Genomic DNA, 22,821 nt, shown 5'->3' with positions numbered 1-22,821 from the left:
GAACACTAAAACACCCAATTTACAAACTTTTTGCATCCAGACGAAAATTATTGCACTGTCAAGCAGCACACAAAAGGATCGAAATCATTAATGTCCAAGAGAGGTAATGGACTTCAACTGTTCTGAGAAGGGGAAGTCTGGGCAATAGAAGGAAGACGGGCTGCAGCAGGCATTAACATCTAAGTGTGAATTCAGATATTGCCACTTACTTGCACAATGGAATTGTGTTATTTAATTCACTTTTTGGATCAGTGTTCTCACCTCTATAATGGTGAGAATAATTCCTGTCTTGGAGCTGTCTAGGGACTCAAGGATGCAACATAGGGCAGATATCAAAATGACTAACATAATGGCTGGCACCAGTAATGACTAGAGTGCATTTACCTAATTAATTGTATTGTACTCAAAACCATGCTTGGCACAGAGTAGATACCCAGAAAAGCTTTACTTCCCTCTTTATTGGAGAATTTATAGTGTATTGGACAGAATATAAAAGCATGACATGTTCAGGCAATGCTTTCTAAAGGAAAAGGCTTATATGTGTAAACAGTTTTTCATGGCCAAATGGAAAATGCATGCACTTTGAAATCACCATTTGGTATTTCTATCACCTTGGGTAAATTAATTTATCTTGGTCTTTTTTTTCATCATCTGTAAAATAAGAGATAAGAATACATTTTTTTCACAAAATTGAATGATCTATATAAAGCATCTAACACAGTGCTTGGCAGGCAGCAAGTGCTCAATGCAAACTTGTAGTTCTTGTGCTAGATAAGGAGGGTGGAAATAGATGATCACTGAAGCAAAATACCAGTTTAAGAATACTTTTAGTAATAAACTTATCAGATGATAATAGATTCACCTTAATTATTCTTAATATACCATTAATAAAAAATTAAAATTTAGAGGGGAGAAAGTGATCAAAAGTAGATATGTCTACAGGGAGAACGATATTCCAGAGATAGAGTCCTATGCTGAATTACACAGTATTCAAAGCTGACTATTTTTAATTAGATCTCCATAAAAATAGCACACTCACTATATCATGACTGTAAATCGCTGCTGTATTAAAATCATTACACAATATCTATTCTTATATTGATTTAAAATGACCCTCCTTTTTAATGTTGAGTCATTGTCAAACTAGACAAGGTAAGGGATGGAGAAGGACTGTCAGTGTTCTGTAGATAATTTCACATTTGGGCATTTTCCAAGGGGCAGGCAAGCCAGTCCATTCTATACCTTCAAAGAATGAATTGGCATATTCATTGAAATGGTTTCATAGAAATGAGATAAAGTGAAGAGATATTATCTTTGGCTGGATTTGGTCAATGAGGAGGCTGCATTCGAACATAAAGCCCATAGATCTGCTTCAAATGTGCATTAGAACTGAATTAGTGAATTTGTGATTTCTTCTAAGCCAACCACATTTCACTCCAATTTGGCAAACTAATAGGCACTTAAAAATATTCTTATGTAGAAAAGTAGCAAAAAGCTTTCAAAAAAACATATGGGAAGAAATCTTTATGATTGTATATAATACATAAATCCAGTTCTATTAAGAAAAGTCCTTACAGTTAATTCCCAAAGATATATGTTCAAATACTGACACTGTTTTTTGTTTGTTATAACTATTCTCCAGTTAAGACATTTCTTTTTATTGAAATCATGCAAGAACTGTTTCATCTCTCTTCTGTTTCATGAAGTTTACCATGCTGTTCTTAGAATGGACCAAGAAGTATGGATTTTATGATATTGATGGTACATACATATTCCTTCAGACTTTAGCAGTTGTACAGTCTGGAATGGAGAAAATAAATGTTAGGTTTTCAATTACATTTAAAAGCATATTTTAAAGTCCTTAAGTTTCTGTAGTATGTTTGGCAGGAAAAAATACTGTTATAAATATATAGACAATCCCAATACATTAAAAGTAGGTATAGCCAGGCGTGGTGTCACACACCTGTGATCCCAGAAACTTGGGAGGCTAAGGCAAGAGGATCACAAGTTTGAAGCCAGCCTCAGCAAGTTAACAAGGCACTAAGCAACTTAGCCAGACCCTGGCAAAAAGGTACGGGGATGTAGCTTGGTTGTAAAATGCCCAAGTTCAATACCTGGGACAAAAAAAAAAAAAAAAAAAAAAAGAAAAGAAAAGAAAAACAAAACAAAAAAATTAGATACAGATATCAGGAGGGAAAATTTTCCCTAAAACAATCTCAATATATTATTGTATTATGAAGATAATACTGATTGATTGAAATATGGATATAAAATTAAGAGAATGGGCTGAGGATATAACTCAGTGATACAGAATATGCCTGGCATGTGTAAAGTCCTGGGTTCAAAACCCAGTGACACAAACATAAAAGAGAGAAAGGTTCAATACCCAGTGCTAGGAGAGAGAAAGAAACCAAAGTAGTCAAATTGTCTCATATAAGAAATGGTGAAACCTAGAACTTAAAATGGGATGGTTGACAATCTGACTGGAAGTTGAACGGGGTCAATAGTAAGAGGGAGAATTGGAAAATAATGGAAGTTTAGTGGCTCTTGAGTAAGAAGAGAGATGGTTAAAATTTCAGTATTGGAACATAAAATATTATGAGTAAAATCATATAATTAACATTTTTCTTCTCCGCTATGAAATTTTTGATAAATTACCTATTTTTCTCTAGTTCCTAAATACGTATGTTTGTGTATTTATTCACTTACATTAATAGATGTACTAAGCCCTAATCTAACATTAGGCAGAAAACTTAAGACTGTGGCACATATATTTAAATAATATATGGATAATTATCTGAAAAGAATTAATCCTGACTATCATAAGGCACTATGCTCAGGAGGGAAAGTCAATAAGAATTTCATCTACTTAAGCTGAAATTCTCATAAAATAATTGAATACTTAGTATATCTACTCAATTATATGCTTAATTCATGTGTACTGAATATCTATTATAGACTGGGCATTAGTGGTACAAAAGGTTCACAGCTAAAGGTACAAACTCTTAAAAAGTATACATTTAATAAATTTCAAAATATCTTCCAACTTCAACCTCCCTCTTACAGAGAGACTCAGTGTTTTCAATAGAGTCACCAAGACTTTTTCTTTCTAACCTTAATAAATTTTCAAAATTACAAAATTTTTCCCCAGCACCAATTATGTAGGCCTTTTTCTCTTCTCACCGCCCCCACCCCATGAAGACTTCACTAGTACAAAGAAAATCTTTCAAGAAGAACTGATATTTGACATAGATTATACAGGTTAGGTAAGAATATCTGAACAGAGGAAAAAACAAAAGGACGTTCATGTCAGGGGGAACATCAGGTAAAAAGATTCTAAGGCCTGACAAACACAAACTGTTTGGGAGAATGGTTGGAATCTACTTGAAGTAATGGGAGGTAATTATAAAATTATAAACTGGAATATTTGCTAATAGCCTCAAATGGAAAACTAAAAAAAAAAAAAATTATCTTGTGAACCAAAAGAAGCCAATGATAACCTTTCAATTGGGACTCAACATAATCAGATCTGTTTACCTGAAAGGTTAACAAAGAATGGGGGAACGACAGTGTATCATAAGACAGAAATCTAACAGAGAAGTTTTTAAAAACAGTCCAGACAGTAATAGAACAGAATTTTCTAGAACAGGAAACAAATGGGTGCTGAAAATAGAGGATTGCTAAGTGATGGTGAATGGATGTGGAGGGCAAGAGAGAGGGCACAGAGGGTGATTTAAGCCTCCTTGCTGTGATCACAGGACAAGCAAGATGTTAGAAGAAGAAAGGATGCATAATAGTGGATGTTAATAAGAAGTTTCCATGACAAGATATGGTCTATTCACACCATTTCAATGCTAATATAAATGCTCTACTATTAAAACTTCTGAGCAAAATTTATTTCTAAAATATCCCATTTGTCAAATCAAACACTGATTGCAACTATAAGAGAGAAGCTTTCCCTGGCAGAATTTTACTTTGTAAGAAAAGAAAAACAAAATCATTCTGGAGAAGAAAACTAAGTTAATAATAATAGTTAAAAGTAGACTGAATTTATCTCAATTAAAACATGGATTGTAGCCAGGTAAAGTGCACATGCTTATAATCCCAGTACCTCAGGAGGTAGAGGCAGGAGGATCACAAGTTCAAAGTCAGCCTCAGAAAATTTAGCAAGACCCTGTCTCAAAATAAAAGATATAAAGGCTGTGGATGTGGCTCAGTGGTTGAATGCTCCTGGGTTCAATTCCCATTACCAAAAACAGAAACAAAAAACTGTAAATTTTTAATGATATGGCTCCAATGCTGTTCTTTTATTATGCCCCAAGTATTTATATTTTGCTTACCCTTAATGGCTTATAGTTTCCTGGATTTTAATTTAAAATATAAGGGAAAATGATAATTATTCTAAATATAAAGAATATATAGATGTGAGGACAATGGTCTTTGAGATACTAATAGTATTGAGCTATAGAAGACTATTAGTATTTTTCAAGAAAATTTTGTATTCTGCTTGGTTTAGCTTCTGAAGTGAAGGACAACAACTCAATTTTCTGTTACTTAAACCTGAAGTAGAACATTGCTCATATTTCTAGATTGAAAATAAAATAAGTATAATAATCATTATTCATATTCTTAAGTTTCAAGGCAATTAGTATTCTAGTCTTTTACTATAAAAACCAGTTCATTCTCCATGAGAACTAAGGGCTGTTTCAGGACAACTCTTCAGTACCAATTGTTTGGAAAATGAATGTACGACTTTATAAAAGCCACGGTTTGGGTTTTGGGGCATGTGGGTATGTGGAAATATGTGCATATATGTACATGTGGGTGGCATGCACATAACCACACTTTTCATGACAACTGATATATAGTGGATATTAAATAAAATTGAACTTAGTTAAAAAAAGCAGTAATTTCCAATTTTTGTCCTTTTCACCTTGCAAGATCATCAAAAGTATTGATCTTTCTCTCAGACTCTCAACTTGAAGTCAGCTTGGAATCAGCAAATACCCTCAAGAGAGAAGCAATGCCAATACACATGCTCTTTAATTTTTTTCTCCCTAGTCAGTTCTAAAATGTGTTTAGTTGACATTTTTAAATATATTTTGTCCATCTTTTATAATAAGATTGGTCCAAGCACCACAAGCAGAAGCTATGGGGTTTGTTTTAGGGTCAAGGTATTTTTTTGCCTTTACTATTTGTTTTCCTTTTCTTTATAACTCTTCTTTATGCCATATCCTAAAGGTTTGGATTTATTAAGCCAAAAGACACTTCTAGAAGCATTTTCACATCTATAAAATGCTTTTTATATGCTTATCATCTTTAGTTTTGCATACCGCTGTTTACCAAAATTGAGGATATAAGTAAAGGTCCCCACTTTGTTACATGACATGGTTCACATGCTGTTGATGAGAAGACAACAAAAATTTCGATGTTAAGAACTTAGGAGTCTATTTAAAAACTCACAGCTGAAGGAATGTTTTAGAAGGATAGTCTTAATTGTATTCTCTTCTCTGGGCACAAGAAGCTCCTCAGATCCTGTTGTCTTCTCAGGAGCTAGACTTCACTAGCTTGACAAACCAGAGCCAACTGAAAGCCACTAGCTAGCTGACTGACATGATCTAATTCTTTCTTCACTTACATATGCCTTTATCCAGTGAAGGTTTAACTACATGGCTGAACAATGATCAGATTTTAATATTTTACAGAAAATCTCAAAACGACACTTATATACCATAGAACTTTAACATTGCAGAACAGCACAGTTATCTAATTTATGTCTTTTTCTAACTAAAAACTTCATTGAAAATCTTCCAAGATGCATTTACTACCAGTAACTATTTCAATAAAGCAGTCTACAACTTTCTGGAGGGATTCTACATCACTCCCATGATCATTGAACTCTTGGATAATATCCATCTTTACTCTGTTTGGGAAATATCTACTGAGAAATTATGAGACACTAGTAAAAAAAAAACTAATATGAGATCTATGAAAGAAATAGTTAAGTTAGATAAATGTGGGGCTAAAAAGCCAAGTATCCCATATGGAATAGGGTCTAGCAAGCAGGGATGTGGGGAGGGAGAGTGGATATAGCAGAAAAAGCAAAAGTATAAAATTGGCAAGCTTGGAGAATATATTACTAATAAGACACGTTTTCCAGCAAATTTTGTAGTCTGAGTAGACTATAAATAATGTGTGATCACAGAAATTCTCTGAGAGTGAACCTATAGCTTCTAAGCAAAAGTATGATGGGGGAAGAAAAGGCTAAGTTTTAAGTCAAATGATTCAGTTCTGCCACTAAGGATAAGTATGACCTTGAGAGGATATCTGGTGTCAGATTTTTAACTTCCTCAGCTGCATACTGAGGACTTAGAGGTTCACCACGATACCTCCAAGCACATATAGTTTATGATGTCATTCTCTTGAGTCCTTCTCTGATGAGAAAGAGGGCTCAAGATAAAATTTGGATGACTCCAAGAAGTTCAATGCAGAATTACCCTAGACAAAAAGGCAGTAATACATGTGATGGAATTAGAGAGAAACGCAAGGTTCCACATATGTTTTTGGACCTGCTGTCACATTAACGCCTCCCTTTCACCTGCAATAGATCCTACAGCAGTACAGCCTTTCTCTTGGGTAAAAGTGATAGTGGAGGAACTGTTCTTAAAAGACTTTGGTTATAAATCTTACTTATCTCAGATGTTTGCCCTCCCTTTGGGATCATCTATATTTATCTAGTATCAACTTTTATTTTTAGCTACTCCTTAACTACTCTTTTTACTTGTTGTTTATGCATTATTATGGGTTATTTGTGTTTAATTTGCATTTATGACTTTATTTTTGTTAAGACATTTGGGTAGTTCATGAACTGGTAATATTTTTTTAATTTTTTATCAAATATGTGACAGACAACACTTAAGTCCTCATGATACCCCACTCCTCTATATGACATGTTAATAAAATAAGCAAGACATAAATAATAAGTTGATAGATAAAATAGACATTTTTTTAAGAAACAGGTTAATCATCTGTAACAACTTTAAAAACCTCAGATGAATTAATTAAATTGATTTTACCTTATTTAACAGTTTCCCGTTTTGAATATCCATGTAATATCTGTGGCAAAAATGAAAAAAATGCATATCTGTGCCTTCATAGATTATGAAGGTTGATCCTTTTCAACTTCCTCACTCAAATAGTAAGAGATTCATGCATACAAAGAAGACAAAGCAGAACACTGTAGTAGATTTGATGATATGAGAAGCTAAGGCATGGAGGAAAAGACCACATAGTAAGAACCACATATCCCCATATAACCAATTTTATAGACTTTATTTTCTGAAGCAACAGATAATAGGATAAAAAAAAATAATGTGGTGTTTCTCTCCTCCCTTTGGTACCAGGGATGGAATCCAGGTGCACTTAACTACTGAGACACATCCTCAGCCCTTTTATATTTTTTATTTGAGACCAGGTCTCACTAAATTTCTTAGTGCTTTGCTGAATTGCTGAGGCTGGCTTTGAACTTGTAAATCTCCTGCCTCAGCCTCCCAAGCCACTGGGATTACAGGCATGTACCACCATGTGTACTTTTAATGATATGTACATGTATTCATGTGATGTCATACAAAGGTATAAAAAAGATATACAACTTACTTCATAGTCAATCTTCTATCTCATTGAGAAAAATAAAATGGTAAACCTAATTTAGAAAAGCTGCTAGAATGCATGATTGCTAATGCTACCAGTGACAAGTATAATATAGCTAGAGAGATGTCAAAATGAGGGGTGAGGATGTTCAAAGTATAAGGAGGTTTCCACCACTTACCAGCTGTCGTTTAATCTCTCTGTGAGCCATTCAACGCTATTAATGATAATAACACATAAATTTATGAGGAATCATAAGATTGAAGTTAATCAAAGCATATAAAACTCTTACAATTGTGCCTACCACTTTGACTCCGTGAGTGTTACCTAATATGGTTGCTGTTATTGTTGTTACCCATCTTAGCATCTCACAAAGGAATAAAGAATATGTGATAGACATGTTTGAAGACACAAATTGGTGTGCATATACTTTTTATACAACCATATATACGAAAAATTGTGCTCTCTATGTGTAATAAGAATTGTAATGCATTCTGCTGTCACATATAAATTTTTTTAAAAGAATAAAACCTCAAAGTGGAAATCTAGTATTTTATACTTTTCGTTATGATCTTTGTAGGAAAGACATGAAACACTCAAACAGTGTGATTGACAAATGTCTCATAAAAGGACAAAATTAAATAGAATGGTTTAAAAATCTGCAAGGATTTTTTGGTCCATAACTAGCAGCACATACAAGGGATTCATTGTTGCTATATCTAAGATTCATTGAGTTTTTAATTTTTATTTTCTATTTTACCCAAAATTGAGTTAGGTAAATATGGGGATTTTTAATATCAAAGTATTTGTATTCCTTCTTATTTCTTTTTTTAATTTTTCTTTTTTATTTTCTTTTTTATTTGTTTTAGTTAGTTATACATGACAGTAGAAGGCATTTATGCACTTTCATATATCATACATAAATGGGATATAATTTCTCATTTTTCTGAGTATACATGTTGCAGAATCATATTGCTCATGCAGTCACATATATACACACAGTTTCATTCTACTATCTTTCCTATCCCCACATCCCCTCCCCTCCTCTCCCAACACTTCCCTCTACCTAATCTAAGGTAGTAATGCTATTCTTCCCCAGTACCCGCCACCTTCATGTGAATTAGCATCTGCACATTAGAGAAAACATTTGGCCTTTGGTTTTGTGGGATTGGCTTATTTCACTTAGCATGATATTCTTCAACTCCATCCATTTACTGGCAAATTCCATAACTTTACTCCTCTTTAAAGCTGAGAAATATTCCATTGAGTATATATACCACATTTTCTTTATCCATTCCTCTATTGAGGGACACCTAGTTTTTGGTTCCATAGTCTAGCTATTGTGAATTGAGCTGCTATAAACATTGATGTGGCTGCATTAGTGTAGAACGCTGATTTTAAGTACTTTGGGTATAAACCCCAAAGAGTGGAATAGCTGGGTCAAATGGTGATTCCATTCTGAGTTTTCTGAGGAATCTCCATACTGCTTTCCATAGTGGTTGCACCAATCTGCAATGTATGAGTGTACTTTTTTGACCACATTCTCACCAACATTTATTGTTTCCTGTATTCTTAATGATTGCCATTCTGACAGGAGTGAGATGAAATCTTAGTTTTGATTTGCATTTCTCTAATTGCTAGAGATGTTGAGCACTTTTTTCATATATTTGTTGACCAATTGTATTTCTTCTTCTGTGAACTGTCTGTTCAGTTCCTTAGCCCATTTATTGATTGGGTTATTTGTTTTTTTGTTGTTAAGGTTTTTGAGTTCTTTATTTTTCCTAGAGATTAATGCTTTATCAGAGGTGGATGCAGTAAAAATATTCTCCCAATCTGTAGGCTCTCTCCTCACTTTATTGTTTGCTGAGAAAAAGCTTTCTAATTTGAATCCATCCCATTTAATTCCTGATTTTACTTCCTGAGCTTTAGGAGTCTTGTTAAGAAAGTCAGATCCTAGGCCAATATGGTGAAGATTTGGGCCTATTTTTTCCTTCTATTAGGTACAGGATCTCTGTTATAGTGCCTAAGTCTTTGATCCATTTTGAGTTGATCTTTGTGCAGGGTGAGAGATAGAGGTTTAGTTTCATTTTACTACATATGGATTTCCAGTTTTGCCAGCACCATTTATTGAATAGACTATCTTTTCTCCAGTGAATGTTTTCGGCACCTTTGTCTAGTATGACATAACCTTAATTATGTGGGTTTGTCTCTGTGTCCTCTATTCTGTACCATTGTCCTACATGTCTATTTTGTGCTAATATCATGCTCCTCATTTAGTTTGGGTAGGTCATATGTCTCTAGAAATTGTCAATGTCTTTGATATTTTCTATTTTATTAGAGTATAAATTTTCAAAATAGTTTCTAGTTATCTTCTGCATTTCAGACGTGTCTGTTGTGATATTTCCTTCTTCATCTTGTATTTTAGTAATTTGAGTTTTCTCTCTTTTTTCCTCTTCATTAGCATGGCCAGGGGTTTATCTATTTTACTTATTTTTTTCAAAGAACCAACTTTTTGTTTTGGCAATTTTTTCAATTTCATTGATTTCAACTCTGATTTTAATTATTTCCTGTCTTCTACTGCTTTTGGTGTTGATTTGCTGTTCTTTTTCCTGGGCTTTGAGATGTAGTGTTAGGTCATTTATTTGTGACTTTTTATTCTTTTAATGAATGCACTCAATGCAATAAACTTTCCTCTTAGTACTGCCTTCATAATGTACCAGAGATTTTGATATGTTGTATCAGTGTTCTCATTTATCTCTAAGAATTTTTTCATTTCATCCTTGATTTCTTCTACTACCCATTCATCATTCAATTGTGTATTATTTAGTCTCCATTGTTACAGTAGCTCCTATTTTTTATTTTTTCATTGATTTCTAATTTCATCCCATTGTGGTCTGATAGAATGCAGAGTATTGTCTCTGCTTTTTGTATTTACTAAGAGGTGCTTTGTGGCATAAGATATGGTCTATTTTAGAGAAAGATCCACGTACTGCTGAGAATAAAATGTATTTGCTCATTGATGGATGAAATATTCTATATATGTCTGTTCATTGTTGCTATTTTTAAGATTCATTGAATCTTAAATTTTATTTTCTATTTTACCCAAAATTCAGTTAGGTAAATATGGGCATTTTTAACTTCAAAGTATTTGAATTCCTTATTATTTTTAATTTGTAACTAGTTGGTAGCTTTATTATATTGTAGTCATAAAAAAAGGTTCATACAATTTTTGCTTTCAAGTTAACAAATATCTGATTTGAGGATTTCTTTACAATATCAAAAATACCTGAGAACCATGAAGAATTTTTATTATATATATCTTATCTACTCATACATACCAGATTAGAAGTTAAAACTGAGAAAAATAACAATAATATATATATATATACTGCATGTTAGTATCAATAACAAATTTTTGTTAAAAATTACTACATTTTCCAAGATAAAATTATAATAAACATTGTTTCTAACATTTTTATAAATCTCTTTTAATGTCAGATGTATTCAACTAACCTATCTGATTCTGCCTTAAATCTATGGTGAAAGAATATATTAGTTAAACAATGTAGAAAGTCTGGCCTCACTTGTGTACTTTGCTGGAAAACATATATTTTAATAGACTTTTCCTATTATTCTAGATATTTTTATTTGACAATACTCCAAAACTTTACAAGTGGTCTTAAAGACAAGTCTTGTAAAGATTATTTACAATGCATATAATGTGAAATCTGAAATTTTTTTAATTTAATTTATTTTAATTTGTTATATATTGACAGCAGAATGTATTATAATTCGTATTACACATATAGAGCACACTTTTTTCATATCTCTGGTTGTATACAAAGTATATTCACACCATTTGTGTCTTCATACATGAATTTAGGGTAATGATGTCCATCTCATTCCACCATCTATTTTATACCCCTTATCCTGTCCCTCCCCCACCCTCACCTTTGCCCTATCTAGATTTCATCTCATCTTCCCACTATGAATCAGCCTCCTTATATCAGAGAAAACATTAGGCCAAATATAAACTTATCAGGAAACATTTCATATTCTATTGTATTAAAATTCATTAATGTATCTTAAATTTTGAGTTTTTAATATCTTGTTTATTATGTTAGTTAATGAGCTAACTTAGAAAATGTTAGCTCATTAAGGTAAGAAGTTTTTGAATATAAAAATCACATTCATTACTACCAAGATCAGTCTGGGAAACTAAGAAAGGAGTATACTTTCTGATTTTTTTTTCTTTTTTACTTATAACCTTAAAACTTACTTGGCAAAAACTCCATCATTTTCCTTGAAGTGACAGATTTGCTTCATTTATTTGAAAAAGTAATGTCTGTTTAATATTCAAGTCTCAAAATCAATTTTTTCCCTCAGTCTTTCTTTCAAGCGTAAGCTATGTTCCACAAAAAGTAGCTAGTTCAGCTTGCAACTCAACCAATGGCACAAGTGCTTGAGACAGCCGTCTTTCTTTTCCATATAACAAAAGTTTCTTATAAATATTTCAATTGTCTTAAAATATTACAAAGATATGTTCTTAAGGATTGAAAAAAATGATAAAATTTATATTTTTTACTGATTTTTCAAATGCATTCTGAAATAAAATTTGTATTTTTCCCTTTGTATGATATAAATAATGCAAGGGACTATTTACACCATTCAGACTTACATCTACCTACCATTGCCACATTATCAATGCAAATGTCCACACAGTGAAAAATATAAATCTTATAACTATTATGAAAATAATTTTAGTTCCCTGGATTATCTGAAATCTCTTAAGAATGCCCTGGGATTTATAGATCACAAGTGAGGACTACTGTTTTAAATAATGAGATATTCTCCACTTGTAGACATTCATTACCCCCAATAAATTCAGCCTTACTAGTTCATTTTAGTATCCTGAGTTGATCATTACATCACTATACAATGTATATGTGTACTGATGTACTGATACATCACAGCTTATGATATAAAGATGTGTAGTTATTATTTCTCAATTTAATAAAAGCTTACAGATTATAAAATAATCTGCAATAATAGTTGTAGTGTTAATAAATACAGGAGAACTGATAATTATCAGCATTAGAAATAATATGGAAAATATGCATTAAAACGTGAATTGTGATGATCATTGAACCATGAGAAATTAGATATTATTTTGTTTTATTCTTTTCCCTCATGGGAAATTCCAAAATTAAATGTTTATTTCTTTAATTTACTTTTATTGGCTCTTTTTTAGCCATACATGATAGTAGAACCCATTTTGACAGAATTATAAAAGCATGGAATATAACTTGTTTTAACTCAGTCCTCAGTAGCTCTCCTTACTCTACCCTCCCCCAACTTCTGCTCCTTTTCCTATACTAATCTTTCTGCCATTTATTCATAGCTATTTTTAAAATTAATTTCTTGAGGATGTACACGATGATAAGATATTCATATATGTACATAAGAAAGTTATATCAGATTCATTCCACTGCCTTTCCCCTTTCCCTTCACTCCCCTTTGATACTCCACTGAACTTCAATTGTTGGTAAATGGATGGATCTGAAGACTATTATGCTAAATAAAGTAAGTCAATCCCTCAAAAAGCAAAGGTCGAATATTTTCTCTGACATGTGGGAGCTGATCCACAATAAGGGTAAGAGGATAAAAATAGGACAAAATCAAACATTTAGATAACATACAATGTTTCAATAAAAGTATAAATAATATCCTTTGACTTCAAGTGTTTTCTGTGTGCATATGTATAAAAATGTACTTGATACTTAACCTTCACTCAAATATAACCAATTCAAATTTCTTATTTTGAATGTTCCAAATATTAAATTTTAGTTTTAAGACTTTTGTAAAATAAAATCTAACTTCATTTATTGTATAATACCTGATGTATCAAGAACTCAGGTGTGTTTGTAGTTTCCATTGTCTTTTTACATAAAGCAGCCCTTTGGGTATTCTGCCCTCTGCTTTTATCCTTGAGAAGAAATTCATCCAATTTTCCATTGCTATATCAATCAATTTTCTTACTCCTAATAACAGCATTATGAATTGTCCTTTTATTAGTAAAATCTGACCCCTTCTCACCAATTCAAATATTTACTGAAATTCTTCTTTATCTGACATTCTATTTTCTCTCTCCCTCAATTCTTCTCTAGCTCTACCTTGCCCTTCCCCCCATTTAATTTGCTTAGTATATGTGTATGTATTAGCTCAGTCTTTTACTTAAGACTGTTTCAAGACATATTTAATATTTATTCCTATAATTATAAAAATTGAAAATTATACAGTATCTAATAAGTTATCCTGACATAAAGAAAGTAATTCATCATATATTTCTTTTTCCTAACATTCTGCTATTTCTTATCTCCTAGTTTTTATTGGGTATAATCTGGAAATTTGGGTAGGATTATTTTTTTCCAAGTTATAGTTTTAACATTTTATTTGAATATTTTACTCAATAGATATGATATACCATTACTTACATATAATAATATTATATGTAGATGGGTTCACTTCTAACCACATTTATTTTTATGCCACAACTTTCTTATTTTGAGAGTTCCATATACTGCTTTATTAGTCATTTGCCCAAAATAAGTCATTACTGTACGTTTTCTTAATGGAAAGAACCAGAAATATTGCATTTTTTCAATTTATATGCCCGAGTTTTCTATTTTGTCATATATTAATATCAAGGTTAATGAGAAAATGATACCTTTGCTTTCTTTTCCTCTTTCAAAGTCATACAGTCTCTTCTTATACTTAATGTTGCAGAGAAGTTTGAAGAAATAACTGATATTTATTTTTTGTAGATAACTTGGTTTTCTTCATGAATTCTTACAGGATTCTCTTTTAACAGTTAAAATGCTGTTATTTCTTCTCCCTCTCTTTCCTGGAAAAAAAATAGAATCAACAACTAATACGAACTGAAGATGGTAGCTTTGGATTTTTGTTCAGTGATCCAGAAATCTGAGGGTCCCTAAAGCTGACTGCTATGCCATATTGGAAACATTGATACTGTGGTTTCACCTCTGGGTTTGGTGAAACTATAGATGTAAGTCTTGTTTTGTATTTAGTGTAATCTACTCTCTCTCTCTCTCATATATATACACACACACACATATATATATATGTTAGTTATCGATGGACACAATATCTTTATTTTTTTTATGTGGTGCTGAGGATCGAACCTGGTGCCTCCTGCATGGTTGGCGAGCGCTCTACCTCTGATCCACAACCCCAGCCCCTAGTCTAACCTACTCTTAATTTTAAATACCCAAGCTCTTTTCTGATACCACAGAATGAAAAATCTTCAGTTAAAAACCCAAGAGACACAGAAACCATACCTCTTCCTGAGTTTCCATTTGGTGTGTATACAATTACCCCTACATAATCTTCCTCAAGCATTTAGATGCAAAAATCACAAGAATTTGTTAAAAATGTACATTCTTGAGCCTCAGACCCCCCAGGGAACTCACAAACTGTTCTAAATGCTTCAGTTCTAAAACCTAACTTAACCTCTATTCCTTTGTCCCAGAAACTTAAGACATATACAGGGCTCTGCCAAATTCTCTTTATGATGTCCCTCAACATTGAATAAGGTTTCCAGAAAGCAAAATTGTGAGTGGGTTCTTGATATTTCCCTAGAATTCTGCCTTTTTCATACTCTAGAACTGAGAGAAAACATCAGTATAAAAGCTTCCTTGCAGACAGAATTTCTAGCAACAAGACTAATTGTTCTTTATTATTCCTTTCATCATTCTTAGTCAAGGTATGCATTAATGAGTCATTAATAAGCTGAATTTGAGTTAAAATTTTATTTTAAAATCCTCCATAACACAATTTCAAAATTTCAAAAGTTGATTGATTGTTTCTTGAATGAAGTGTACCTTCCAGTGGAACGTATTTACAATAATATCAAGTTCTTTCAGTATGAGACAAAATGCTGGGTTTTCTTATAGTCATATAACTTAAATATCTAAAATAACTCCTGTTCTATCTCTCACTTGCAACAACAAATACTTCCACATCTGACCTTAGCTAATGAAAATCTTTTGCACATTACACACCCGGGACATCGAATCTATTTAAGCACTAAAAGAACAACCACAAAAATTTATCAAGATTTTCAAGTTATAGACAGGGCTCAATGACATCTTGATGACAGTACCAAGTCTCAGGAGTTGACAGAATCAGATATTTTTATGATTTTACCCAGGTAATTATATAAAAGGGATTTCTAGAACTCATCTGCAGTGTTAACACAATAAATGGACCTGCTCCATATTATCTCAGAGACAGCCACCCAGTATAAATAGTGTGGAGATTATAACAGGTAGGAAGAGCCGGAGAGAAAAGGAAAGAATAAGAGGGAAGGAGATAAAGAAATTCAAAACCTATTGATTCAGATAATTTCGCAAAGAAAGATAAGCTTTTCCATATTTGGCAAAAGGTAGACAAATTTGGTTTGCTCCAGATTTGGCAAAAGATAGACTGTAATAACAATCAAGAAGCAGAACATTATAGACAGGGGCCCCAGTTATCCAGAGCTATGGGTGGTAACTTTATAATCACAAAAAGATGCAGTAAATAACAGAAGCTCTGCTCTCAGACCAGCATTAATAGAGCACATTTTAAGCTTTTCAAGTATCTCCTTTAAATAGGATTGTTCAAAATAAAATAATTGAGAAACTATCTGGCCCATAATAAAAGAGATCTTTGAAACTCTGATATAGGATAAACTACTTTTCTTGTAAATAATTTTAGCAATTGAGTTTGATCATCTATTTTTACATAATAAATTGCCTCAAAATACAAAGACTTAAAACAGCTATCTCTTTTGCTTCTTTGCTCACCTTAGTAATTTGTACAGGCTTATCAGGGAAAATTGTCTTTGTCCTGAAGCATTATTTGTGATGGCTCTAATCACTGGGGGCTGGCTGGAACTGCTCAACTTAGGTTATGTGTCTCAGGCTATAGCTCCTGCTATTGGTTAGGGTCCACAGTTGCCCTCCATGTGGGCAGCTTCGATACAAGCTCACAGTATGGTCATCTCAAGTATAGTCATCTCCTTACTTACTATATAGCTTCCCTCAGAGACCCAAAATAAGCACTACCAGGTATTCTTAGGTCTTAGATATGGATCTGGCAAATAATTGCTTTGGCCACATTTTATTGGTTACAGCACATTACATGGGTCAGCCTAGATTCCAGGAGAAGGGACCATATAAGGGCAGGAACACCTAGACATGTGGTGTATTTGAAGAGCACCCAAATAACAATCAGCCACAGAAGGAAAAAAAATCCTTTATATCCACATATATAGATGAATATTTACTTAACTAGAATCCAAAAAGATTGGAAAATTTAGAGGCACAGGAGAAAAATTTAGTTTTATGACTTAAAGTTAAAAAGAAATGTGTCTATATTTTAAGTACTTTTTTAGAAAGTCTCATTTTCTAGTACTCAAAGTAACCAAGCTAAAATTTATGATTGGATACTAGCATAAATTTTCTGCAGAAAGAGAATAACAACAAAAGTTTAAGATTGTATTGTGCAAATCAAAAACATGAGTTTAAAAATTAGAGTAGTAGAAATGCATATAAGGATCATAGTAAATTTCATTCACAATCCTCTCGGAGAAGTGTAAAAAGAAATAAGTTGATGTGGATGGCTCTACATACTATTCTATATACTATGTATTATAGTGAGTGACCTGACATGGAATGAAATCTAATCCCTACAGATAATTATTTTTAAAAACATAACACCTCCAGTCTACTCTTTTTCTTTTGCCATGTGTATCTTTGAGTCATACAACTATTAGATTTAGTTCCCAGGAATATATTTCCAGATAGCATTGACAGAGTATTTTTTTAAGCCAAGAAAGAAAAAGCCTAAACACAGAATCTGTCAGGATCTTATGGAAAGGATTCAAACAATTTTTAGGTGTCTAAGAATAATCACTAAATTAAATATGTAGGCAAACAGCACTGGGTCCAGGCTTAGGCCCAGCTTCATTTAACATAAAACAGTTTGAAGGCAATTTATAAAGAAATAAAAACAATTTTTAAGCAAGCAAAAGTATTAAGTACAGTAAAATTTTACCCCAATTTTTTAACAAATGAAGTTTCCTGTTTCACCAAACATTACAAGTTAATGTAAAATGCACATTTCAAAATTTAAAGTCTTTAAATAATCTATGTTCTATTATGAAAGTCCATTACATTATTGTTTGTTACAGTAGATTTAAAGATATAAAAGTTTTACTCAATCAGCAGCATGGTATGTCCTTACAACATAGACGCATAGTTTACGTGACAAGATGAGAAGCTCAGTCACACCAGGTGAATCTCACCACAAATCCCACATAGAACTATTGATGAGTAGCATCTGTTCCTCCCTCAAGATGAAGCATGTACTTTTGAAGGCAGGACATGTTTGAGACAATTCGCTTCTGCATGTCTAGACATCTTGCCTCCTTTCTTCATTTATATTGCTTGCCTGCTACCCGTAAGCATATATTTACAGAACCTAATCTACTTCTGAAAATAGCACTTAGAAATACATTTACTAAAGTTAAAGTATACAAAAGCATATACAAAAGCATTTATTAGAGTATACAAATTAGTCTCAGAAATCAGAAGTTTTGGACAGAGCATGAGCTAAGTGTAGGATATAAACACAGACCAACCCTTAAGTGCAGGAGGCATGAATAGGATATACCAGTTCAGGATTGATGCTGGGGAAGGAGGGAGACAGGAAAGCAAGGGACAGCATCAGAACATAAAGATCCCAGAAGGCAGAGATCCTCAAATTGGAGAGGATACCTAAACAGGGGCAATAGCTAATGCAAAGAGTCTTGCTGAGATGGCTGGTATTTGAAAGATATGGATGAAGCCTGGGGTTCGATGGATACTGATTTCTCTAGATTTTTCATGATAAAATTCCATTTAGAGAATTTCAGTAGAAATTTGTACATTTACATTACATCACTTCCTATATTATTGTTGTATTATTTATTTCCATGGGAGTTGACAGAACTGTATACAAGAATCAGTTAAAATAGGATTATTTTTAAATTTATCAGAATCTGAGAAGTTATTTTACCAAGGAGTTTTTTACAATACTCTTTCCCCAATCAAGCATATCACATATTTGACTTTTACAATGAATACTCTGAAAAATTTCTTTCAGATCTCAAGACCAAAATAGTATTTGTTTCTATGGACAACTGGATAAGCTTCATTCTACTAAGTCTTCAAACCTTTCATTTTTCTCTTCTTTGGGAAGCTTAGAGCTATTTTTATTTTTTTATGAGGGTGCAATAATTTTTATAAAACACAAACTTGTGATAGATTTTCTTATCTTTCCCTTGCTCTTTGTCAACATTTAAAAAAACAAGTCTTGTATTAATTTGTATAAAATAGAACTTTGTGGTTATATTGGATGTATTTCTTGAAGTATATATTAAACACTTTTAATATACCTTCTAAGTGTTTCCTAGAGATAATGCTGACCTCAAACTGATTTGTTTGAATGATTCTTAATAGTTATCTACACATTTTTCAACTTAACTTTTTTTCTGATTTTTTGAAGTTTGGAGTTAAAAATATATTTATTATTCCTTATTGAGAATTTTATTTTATATACTTAGGTCAGAAAGTTCATTTCTTGTTTTTGCATCTGTAACATAAAAATGAAGGATGAATATTTCCCCAGAGGGCAATGAGAGACTATGTTTGCAATCCTTTTTTAAGTTGTGGATTGATAATCTGAGATGTTATTATTATTCCTCATAAAATAGAACACAAGGAGTTAACATTTCAGCACCTTGTGTTCAAAATTAAGTGGAATTTCAAAATGTATATAAGGAACATGTTGGTACTTACACAACTTCTTAAAATTAGTATTTGGCAATGGCTTTAATAAATTTTATAATCTGTTTAATATCTATCAAAGAAACAACTATCTTTGCATACAGTATACCTTCTGGTTAATTACAAAGAACAATGAATAAATATTTATCAATCTCATTCATTTACTTGCCTTTTACTATTTTCTCTCCTCACTACACCTTCCTGGAATGATAATTGTTATGTGTGGTTTGTTTTCATTTTATATGATTTTCACTGTATTTCTCAAATGTTCATCTTTCCCTGAGATAAATTTGTGATTCTTTAATCACCAACCCTTACAGTAGAGAATCCATCCACACAATTGCCAGAACATCACTTTATAATGATCCAAGTATAAATCAACACATTATCAACTCTATTTGTTAGTAATCATATAGAGGAATGAATGTTTTAAAAATAAAATTAGGACCCTCCCCCTTCCTCCTCTCTGTAGTAGCAGAAACTCAGATCTGATCTACTAATCTAACTAAAATGTATTCAAGTGCAAGCATGTAGATATTTTAATATATGTTTTGCTACATTATTTTCAACTAAAAGTAATCTTTTAAAAATGCATTTTAGTATCCCAGATGGGAAAGTAGAAATGGAAAATAGGAAAGATATTTCACTTGGTTTTGGAAGGAAAGCACATCAATTAACAGATTTTAAATTATTGGCCTGCTTTCACAAATTAATGTATTTTGAGGCAGTGTGTATATACAGAAAGGAAGTTTCATAGTATCTGTTACTATTCCTTTAAGAACTGTAACTTCAGTAAAAAAAAAAAGTAATGAGTTGAAAGAATTAGAAAGACATCAGGAGCATTCTAACAATTAGAAGAATCTGTTAATTAGCACAGAATATGAATCTTAAGCTGCCTTGCTCATCAAATCATTTATTTTAATGAAGTAGTGTTGATCAGAAACCTTACTAACACAAAAAATAATTATAAGAAAAAAATTAAATAAGCAAAAAGCCTTCTACAGAAATATGGTCCAGGGCTACAAAACGTAGATTCACTTAAAATTAGGATTATCATGTCACGTATCTTACTCTTGGGAGTTCTGTTAGAATTAATTAGGTGGAATTTGCTTTATAACTAGGAATGAAGAGTGTGTCTGCCATGCCAAAAATGATGCAAAATGCCCATTTATATTTGCCATTTTAAGGCTAAAGAAAATAGAAGTGACTCAAGGCTTATTTAAAAAAGGGAGTACCAGAGTTCACCATGATTATTTTGAAGAAAGGAGAACATTGTTATCTATGCAGAGTCCATGGATTGATATTTCCCTTGGTTTTAAAATATGAAGTAGAATAGAATTAAAGAATATTAGTGAATAAAATGGAGGCTCAAAATATACATAAAGAAGAAAATCTGTGGGCATGATCATAGAAATGTACCATTCCACAGATTTAATTGGTCTTACAACCATTTGAAAACTCACTTTATTTGTCCAGTGTAAGATCTTGTATCACTCTAAAACACAAGTTTGCACTGCTATTATCAGTCTCTCCTCTAGGCTCCCAGTATGTGTGTGTGTGTATTTTTTAGTGAGTTTTTTTTTTTTATCTCTAACATGTGTCATAAAATATTAGCTAGGTGTACTTATAAGCAGGATGACTGTTTGTAAAGACTTAAAACCTTGTAACAAGAAGAATGCTATCATATAAACCTGAATTTGTCACGACCCCTCGCCGGCAAAGGAAACACGACGCAGGATTCTTCTTTCAGCAGTTTACTCAGGACCTTTGAATCATGATGAGAAAACAGGAACAAGCAAGGAAAGAGCGCGAGCGGCTGGTCTGCCCTAGCTTAAGTACCCAGCCTCGCCAATGAACTAGCACCACGTGGAGAAGTCTAATAGGTGCAGCACAGCAGAAGCAGGCCAGAGCCCAGCCCCACAGCCTTACAAGGAGTTGTTTACCTCTAACAACTCTAACCGCTAAGTCATCAGAAGCAGGAGGCCAGCGCCATTTTCAGGGTGCGGTCACCGGCTCCCAACATGAATTGAACACAAAGAAGAGTGTATGAGAGAGAAGGGAATTTAGATATCCATGAAACGTCATAATTATTACCTTTAGTTCAAAGAAACTGTTTTACTACATAGTATTAATATTTATCTGTATGCCAATATTGTCGTATATGTATTTTATTCATTATTTTTTAATAGAGGAATCAGCCCACAAAAGTCATAATTCACCCTAGGAGAGACAAAGAAAGCAAAGGAAGGAAATGATTTACTTCCACCAGTGAGGAAGATAACTTTCTGGTTGAGGACTGAGATGAAATGCATTTGGATATAGAGGAATAATATCACATGTCCCACATGCCCAGGAGTTTGGAGCTGTTTCTGTTTTTTCACCAACATACAATTTCAACTGGTTTTTCTAGACTACTAATATAGTTCAGGTATTGAAACCAGATGTAAAGACCCAAGTTCAAATATTAGTGACAAGTAATGACTGTTACTTATTAAGCAATTACTGTGTGAAGTTTCTGAAGAATTGTTTCATTTGTCCCAATAACCTTGTGAGATGATTATTACTAATAACCTTTCAACTAAGCGAACTGAAGTTTAAAGGCATTAAAAAGATAGATGCATCTATAGATCCTCAGCCACATTAGGCCTCAAATGCTTTTGATTACAGGAAAATAATTATTGTTTATTTATTATTATTATATATTATTATTATTCACTGTTTTTTTTTTGTCAAGATCCTTGTTATGGTTTGGATATGAGGTGTACCCCAAAAGCTCACATGTGAAACAATGCTAGAAGGTTCAGAGGAGAAATGATGGAGTTGTGAGAATCTTAACCCAATCACTGAATTACTCCCCTGATAAGGATTAACTGAGTGGTAACTGAAGTGGTCCAGTAGGGCTGGAGGTGGGAACGGGGTGTGGCTCTGGTGTATATATTTGTATCTGGAGAGTGGAGTCTCTCTCTGCCTTCTGATTATGATGTGAGCTGCTTCACTCTGCCACACTCTTCCTCCATGATGTTCAGCCTTACCTTAAGCCCCAAGCATTGAAGTCAGCCTATAGACTTGAGACTAAGACCTCTAAAACTATGAGCCCTCGAATAAACTTTTCCTCCTCTACAAAAAAATGTTCTGGTTGGGTCCTTTTAGTCACAGCAGTGAAAGAGCTGACTAATATAATCCTCAAGTGCATGTTATTTCAGAAAGTTAACACTTATTTATCCTGTAAATATTTATTCTTTCCAAGAATTAATTTGAAAATAGCAGTTTGATCCTGAAGAAG

The 22,821-nt window shown here is 32.8% G+C and overlaps 1 long non-coding RNA gene across 1 annotated transcript in view; it reads right to left on the bottom strand.

Annotated features, from left to right (window-relative positions):
• Window positions 1–22,821, bottom strand: part of LOC144377256 (uncharacterized) — a 74,934-nt gene that overhangs the window by 38,628 nt on the left and 13,485 nt on the right. Inside the window, exons 2-4 of the long non-coding RNA XR_013438067.1 lie at window positions 14,375–14,551; window positions 7,829–7,864; window positions 7,077–7,116 (exon numbers count right to left, since the gene is read on the bottom strand). This is a non-coding gene — a long non-coding RNA (uncharacterized LOC144377256). The remainder of the gene's footprint in view (window positions 1–7,076; window positions 7,117–7,828; window positions 7,865–14,374; window positions 14,552–22,821) is intronic.

The sequence above is a fragment of the Ictidomys tridecemlineatus genome, chromosome 4 (assembly GCF_052094955.1).
Source record: "Ictidomys tridecemlineatus isolate mIctTri1 chromosome 4, mIctTri1.hap1, whole genome shotgun sequence".
Lineage (NCBI taxonomy): Eukaryota > Metazoa > Chordata > Mammalia > Rodentia > Sciuridae > Ictidomys > Ictidomys tridecemlineatus.
Note: the sequence above shows the minus strand (reverse complement) of the source record. Positions and strands in the feature narration are given on the sequence as shown.